This window comes from Diceros bicornis, chromosome 38, assembly GCF_020826845.1.
Source record: "Diceros bicornis minor isolate mBicDic1 chromosome 38, mDicBic1.mat.cur, whole genome shotgun sequence".
Classification (NCBI taxonomy): domain Eukaryota; kingdom Metazoa; phylum Chordata; class Mammalia; order Perissodactyla; family Rhinocerotidae; genus Diceros; species Diceros bicornis.
Window position 1 is genome coordinate 20,593,385 of NC_080777.1, and position 7,679 is coordinate 20,601,063.

Sequence of the window (7,679 nt, forward strand, 5' to 3'; positions counted from 1 at the left end):
AGGTGTGGGTCGCCCTTAGACAACCTTTGACTTTCTACAGGAAAGTCAGAGACAAAAAGCCTACATGGATCTTAAAGGTAAAAATGACTACGTTATTGATGTTTCACTTTTAAAAGAAATAGAAAAGAACTTTAAAAGTACAGTTATAAAATAGGTTTTAAAAACTGTTAAGCAATATATTCCTTTATTATTTTTATCTCACAATAAAAAAGGTATTAGCATTTTCATGATCAATTTATTTAAAATAATAAATCCATAGGCTAATATTTTAGAAGTCACATATGTAACATACAAAAAGAACTAAACTTTATCTTTAAAGGTTATGGACATACATTTGAATCTTATTTACATAACTGATTAATGGCATAACTATTTTTATATTCTCTGTGACTTTATCAACTAATACATGAGTAAAGGTCTACAAATACTTTTAATAATTCATACCCTACTTACACAATATATCAGTGAATTAACTGACTTGATTATGTAGAATTAACCAGGTCAGTGGTTTTAAAACACTAATGTTAACTCATTTTTTTCTGCCAGTAACAATAATTTTGTCATCATTAGATGGTTCAGCCTCTGGAGCATAAAGAATGAGTAGTTTTCTTTGTAAGACTTCTTATCAGTTCCACATTATACCTGATTTTTCAGTATGATTCCTGAATTTTAATGGTTATAATTTAATTTTAGTAATCTTTCATAAAATTGAAAAATCTGGTAAATATAAATGCACGAAGAGCTGGAGTATGTTTTTCATATAATTGTATACTTATCTTCCATTTGAATACAAATTTATTTCCGTAAAGCTATGAATTGTCAGAGGTGATATGTATGATTTTACATTTTTGGCACCCAGGACAATTCCTAAAAATAGTAGATGTTCAATAAATAGTTGTTGCTTCAATGAAAAATAGTAAAAGTGTACGGTAAAGTGTTTAGCTTCATCTATAATGTAATTGCATACTAAAATTTAAAAAAAAAGAATTCGTCTTTTCATCTATCGATTCCCAGTCAAGGTAAAACTGACTCAGAACTAATGATTTCACTGTGAATGCATGTCATCATTTCGGGAATTGTAGTTCAATTTATTGGTGGGGAATATTTATCAGTTGGTTCCAGAGGAAGCACCAGCCACATGTCAGTGATGCAGTGAAACCCTGGTTCAGAACTCACTGGGCGGAAGTTTAGGGCAGGAAAGAGAGATGATGCAGTGTGGAAAATAACTGAGAAGTTTATTTTCTTCCCACCTATTCTCATTTAAGACTCAGGGATTAAACATGGCAGGATGTGACTTTGGAAAGCGCATTGAACAGTATACATCCAGGAGTGTAGGTTCCAAGAATAATGAGAGAGGAAACTGGTCTGATTTCCGTCTGTGCTTTTGTTTCTATTTTGTTTTAATCAGAAAAGCTGACCTGTGTGAATTCTTTAGGCAAATTTGAAGTGGTAAATGTTAGTAAGAGACTATGGCACAGTAAATTTTTACATGACTCTTTTAAGATTGCCAGTGTCTGAAATCTGTAGTTGGCAAAGATTTAAAGGAGTGGGGGTCTGATTAACCTGCATGAAAAGTCTAGAGTATTTTAGTGGAAAGAAAATACTATACCAAATACTGTGTCCTGGGATTAAATGTTGGCTTAGAACTAGGTGGTCTCCACTCAGGCACAGTGTTAATGGTGCACAACAAATCTCTTAAAATAAAATTACCAAAAGAAAAGGAATAATGTAAACTGGTGATTCTACGTTAATGACGGGAGTCAAGGCTCTGAGAAGAATGACAAGTTTGGAAAGAGAAAATAGTTGCTACGGAAAACTTATTCCGACCATGTCACGTAGCAGAATCCTTGTGCTGAGAAGAACAATGGTTGCACAAGGAAGAGTACCAAAGCATGGAATATTCTGGTCTGACCTTGATGCTGAGGATTGGGATTGTTCTCCCTCAAATAGGTGTAGCCATCTGTGCAGGGGACGTGTACTTGTGAGGTACCAGTGCAGAGTAAAACTGTCACTGTCTGTGAGGCTGTAGAGAATGACATCAAATAGGTGTAGCCATCTGTGCAGGGGACGTGTACTTGTGAGGTACCAGTGCAGAGTAAAACTGTCACTGTCTGTGGGGCTGTAGAGAATGACACCCCTACAGTGAAGACACGCAGAGGTAAGAAGCTCAGAAATACAGTGCAGAGACCTCGGCATTATTCTAGTTGCAAATAACAGAAACTGATTTCACCTATCAAAGTAAAAACGTATATATTTGAATGATATTAGACACCTCACAAATTACAAGAAAGTGTTGAATTACCAAGACTCAAGAATGGAAGGAATCAGGAATGCTCAAGGAACTTCAGCACTCAGAATTAAAGGACATAATTTTATCATGTCAAATTATATTTTATCTAGCAGAATAGAATTGAGTAATACTATAATTGCGCATATCAAAAAATAATGAAAATTTACTTCTATCCCTGAATTGATTTTATGGATATACATAAACTGAAATCTTATTTAATTTTCAGATTTTTCAATATGTTTTATTTTATAAAAAATTTATTGAGATATAATTCACATATCATAAAATGCATTCTTTTAAAATGTAAAATTCAGCAGTTTTTAGTATAGTCAAAGGGTTCTGCAACCATGACCACTCTCTTATTTTAGAATATTTGTATCATCAGAAAAAGAAATTCTGTACCCTTAGCGGTTACTCCCTATTCTCCTCAAACCCCAACCCCTGGCAACCAATAATCAAGTTTCAGTCTCTATGGATTTGTTTATTCTGGAAATTTCATATAAATGAAATCAAACAATATGTAGCCTTTGTGTCTGGCTTCTTTCAATAGCATAATGTTTTCAAGGTTTATCCATGTTGTTACATATATCAATATTTCATTTCTCTTTGTTGATGAAAATTATATCATATGGCTATGTTATATTTTGTTAATCCATTAATCAGTTAATGGACATTTGGGTTGTTTCCACTTTTTTTGGCTATTAGGAAAAATATCACTGGGAACATTTATGTATGAGTTTTATGTGTGCATATCTCCGAGTATACACTACGAGTGGAATTGCTGGGTCATATAACTCTGTTTAATACTTTGAAGAACCTTCAGTTTTTGAAAGTGACTGTACAATTTTACAATCCCACCAGCAATGTATGAGGGTTAAAACTCCCCACATCTTCATCAAAATTTGTTAATGTCTGTCTTTTTTAATTTTAGCCATCCTAGCAATTATGAAGTGGTGCCACATTGTGGTTTTTTTTTGTGTGTGTGTGAGGAAGATCAGCCCTGAGCTAACATCCATGCTAATCCTCCTCTTTTTGCTCAGGAAGACTGGCTCTGAGCTAACATCTATTGCCAATCCTCCTCCTTTTTTTTCCCCAAAGCCCCAGTAGATAGTTGTATGTCATAGCTGCACATCCTTCTAGTTGCTGTATGTGGGACGCGGCCTCAGCATGGCCGGAGAAGCTGTGCATCAGTGCACGCCCGGGATCCGAACCGGTGAACCCGGGGCCGCAGCAGCAGAGCACGTGCACTTAACCACTCGCGCCACCGGGCAGGCCCCACATTGTGGTTTTGATTTGCATTCTGTAAGGGCTAATGATGTTGTGCACCTTTTCATGTGCTTATTGGCTAATTGTAAATCTTCTTTGGGGAAATGTCTAACAGCTTTGCTCATTTTTTAATTGGGGTATTTGTCTTTTTATTACCAATATATAATCTGGATACAGGTCACTAACAGGCATATGGTTTGCAAGTATTTTCTCTCATTCTATAAGTTGTCTTTTCACTTTCTTGATGGTGTCCTTTGAAACAAAAATATTTAATTTTGATGACGTCTAGTTTATTTACTTCTGCCTTTTCTAGTTTGTGCTTTTGGGGTCACAACTAAGAAATCACTGGCTATCCCAAGTTCACGCAGATTTACTCTTTTGTTTTCTTTGAATAGTTTTAGATCTAACATTATGGACATTGATCCACTTTGAGTTAATGTTTGTATACAGTGTGAGGTAGTGTTCCCACTTCATTCTTTGCGTGTGGTTATCCCGTTGTCCGGTACCATTTCTTGTAAAGACTGTTCTTTCGCTCATTGAATTGTCTTGGAAGCCTTGTCAAAACCAGTTGACCATGATTAAAAGTGTTTATTTATGTATTCTCAATTCTATTCCATTTTCTTATGCCCAAACTCCATTGACTTTATAACTGTAGCTTTGTAGTACGTTTTGATATCGTGAAGCGTGAGTACTAGAACTCTTTCTATTTTTGAAGATGACGTTGGCTATTCTATTCTAGTCTAGTTTAGTTTAGCTCTAGTTTCCACTAGAATTTTAAGATGTCTGCTAATTTCTTCAAAAATGCCAACTAGGAGTTTTTTTTTTTTTTTAGAACAGGAAAAGGGATTGCTTTAATGCATTAGGCAAAATTTTGCATAAATCAGAACTCTATGCTCCAGTTGGTAAAAACTGCAAGGTTCATCACAAGGCATGTGTACTTAGACCCCACTTTAAAAACAGTGATGCGGATCTGTGACCCTGTCTCAGGAGCTTCACTATTTTTCATTCCCTGCACTGCACTTTTCCTCCATCACATTCACTCCAGCTTCACCTCCCAGGCAGCCAACTTGTGGATCACATTCAAGAGCTTCTTCGTGACCATCTGGTCCCTGTTGTGGTGTTGCTAGGCAGCTTTCCCAGGAGCTGGCTGGATGTCATCCGAAACCAGCACCCCAATGCAGAAGGCAGGAAGAGGCCGAAGGAAGAGCCAGCCCACTCCAGATTGGTAGGTGGCACGTTTAATAAGCAAGGAAACTTACGTACAAGGCTTGTCTTGGGCAGCCACAAGATGCGTAGATTTCTGTACCCACCTGCCAAATCTTGAAAACATATATAGTAACCTTAACTGGGTTCAGTTACGTACACAGGGTTCCTTAACTGGATTTAGTCATGTACCCAGTTCAGGTAGTCTCGTCACCACATTACTATCACAAGGCTGTATCCTTGGGAAAATTTCTGGGAGTGGCGAAGCCAAGCAGAGCACACCTTCCAAAGACAAAGGAGGTGGTGGGGAGCTTCCAATTGCCCAGGTCCAGCTCGCTGGTCAACTGGTGGTCACGTCTTCTTGGTGACCTCCTCCAACATGTGCAGCCAGAGGAACGCCTTTTTGTTCAGGTGGATCTCCTCCACCTCACTGGCCTAGGCTGCCTTAGCTAGAGCACAGGCGGCAGCTTGGCTCTGTCTTTGAGCAGCTCTTCATGAACTGCTCTCCCAGGAGCTTGGGTGAGACAGTGAGCAAGTGGCAACCTGCCAGCACTTCGATGTTGCAGGCGTTTTGAGAGGAGGCATCCATGACCCTGATCTTGTAGCCAAACTTCCTATAGTAGTTGTAGATTTGGGTGACACTCTTCACTTGGTGATCCTCCAGGGACTTAGCAATTTCTTGCCTGTGTTTGTCACATGCCAGTCGAGGATGTGCCCCACAAAGGGAGAGATGAGCATCACCATGGTCTCGGCACAGAACACAGCCTGGGTGAAGAAGTGCAGCATCAGGTTGCAGAGGACACGGTGTTGCTCCTTGAGCTCCTTTCCAGCCTGAATTCCTTGCCACATTTACAACAGCTTTATACGAATCAGATCCTGGCTGATTCCAGCTTCCTTGTAGAGCTCCATGAGGCACCTGTTTGGGCCATCCTTATCAAAGGTAAGCCTTGCAATTTGGAATCTTTCTCAGTGTTTTTGCCCCAACAACACAGAAAGTTTGTCAATAGCTTTTTAAATCCAATTTCCTTGTGATCCGCCCAGGTTCTTGAGGTAGGTGATGGTCTCCTCCACCAACTCTTGGTACATGTGCATCTGTATGGTGACCAGGATCAGGGATAACTTTGTAATGGCATTCAGCAACTTATATTCTTGGATAGCATGGAAATCACCCTGTGGGCCACCACTGTAGTGAACTGCCTGAGCTGGTCCATCCTCTGGTGCTGTACCTGGGAGCCGTATGTGGGGAGATTCTCCTGGAGGTGCAGGGGGTGAGAATGGCTGGCAACTGGGATTTTTAGAGAGATTGAGTCTGTAGATCAATTTTGATAATATCATTATTTCAATAATATTAAGTCTTCCAATCCATGAACATGGGATGTCTTTCCATTTATTTAGATCTTTTAAAGTTTCTTTCATTAATATTTTGTAGCATTCAATGTACAAGTCTTGTAATTCTTTAAATTATTTCTAGTTATCTTATTTGTATTGCTTTTATAAATGAAATTATTTTAATTTCATTCTTTTAGATTGTTCATTCCTAACATCTAAAAATGTAATTTTTTTTTTAATATTGATCTTGTATCTTGCAACTTTGCTCCATTTGATTTTAGTTCTCATAGATTTTGAGGGATGCCTTAGAATTTTCTATGTACAATGTTATGTCATCTGCAAACAGAAACAGTTTGCTTCTTACCACTCTGAAATATTTTTTCTCTCCTTTTACTTGTCTGGCTGGATGTGTAGTACATGTTGAATAGAAACGGTGAGAGCCATATCTTTGTCTTGTTGCTGATTTTAGGTGGAAAGCATTCAATATTTTGCCATTAAGTATGATGTTAACTGTGGTTTTTTGTAGATGCCTTTTATCAGTTTGAGGAAGTCCACTTCTACTCTTATTTTGTTGAGTGATTTTATCAGGAGAGGGTGGTAGATTTTGTCAAATGCTTTTTCTGTGTTTTTATTAAGATAATAATGTGGTTTTTTATCCATTTTACTATTGATATGGTATGTTACATCAGTTACTTTTGGATATTAATCAACCTTGCATACCTGAGATACATCCTACTTGCTAGTTGTGTGTAATCCTTTTTTATTTTTATGTTCCTGGATTTGGTTTGCTAGAATTTTGTTGAGGATTTTTACATGCTTATTCATAAGATATGTTAGTTTATTTTTTTTTTTTTGAGATTTTTGATGCTTTTGGTTTGATGTTATGGTAATACTGGCCTCATCTATTGTGTTGGGAAATGTCTCTGCTTCTTCTATTTGTTTGGTAGAATTTGTAAAGAGTTAGTATTAATTTGTCTTGAAATGTTTGGCAGAATTCACAAGTGAAGTCATTACGGACTAGGCTTATTCTTCATGGAAATTTTTTTATTTTAAATTCCATTTCTTTAGATATAGGTCTATTAAGATGGGTATAACTATGTTGTAAGAAATGTCAAAGGACTCTGTGAAAATCTATTAGAATTAATAAGTCAATTTAGCGTGGTACTTGGATGAAGATCAGTGTGCAATAAGTAATTTCGCTACTATATACCAGCAAGAAACAATCAGAAAATAAATATTATTTACCTTTCAATAATAAAAAAGTGTTAAAATATAGGAGTAAACATAATGAAATATATTTAAGATCTCTGCATAGAGGTACAAGATACTATTAAGAGAAATTAAAAATGAAGGCAAATAAAAAGAGCTATACAATATTTGAAGTTTGAAAGACAGAACATTTAGCAAATACCCTTAAATTGATATATAGTTTCATATAGATTCAGTGCAATCCCAGTCATTATCCCATCGGGTCTTTTATGGGGTGGGTGTGTGTATTGCAAACTGAAAAACAAAGAAAATCAAAGATACAATTGAAGATGAGAACAGTTAGAAGACAGATTAGCCAATTTCAAGACTTATTATGTTGCCA

The 7,679-nt window shown here is 36.9% G+C and overlaps 1 pseudogene; it reads right to left on the reverse strand.

Moving 5' to 3' along the window:
* Positions 1-4,592: 4,592 nt before the first annotated feature.
* Positions 4,593-5,970, reverse strand: LOC131399557 (transaldolase-like; annotated as a pseudogene).
* Positions 5,971-7,679: the final 1,709 nt, after the last annotated feature.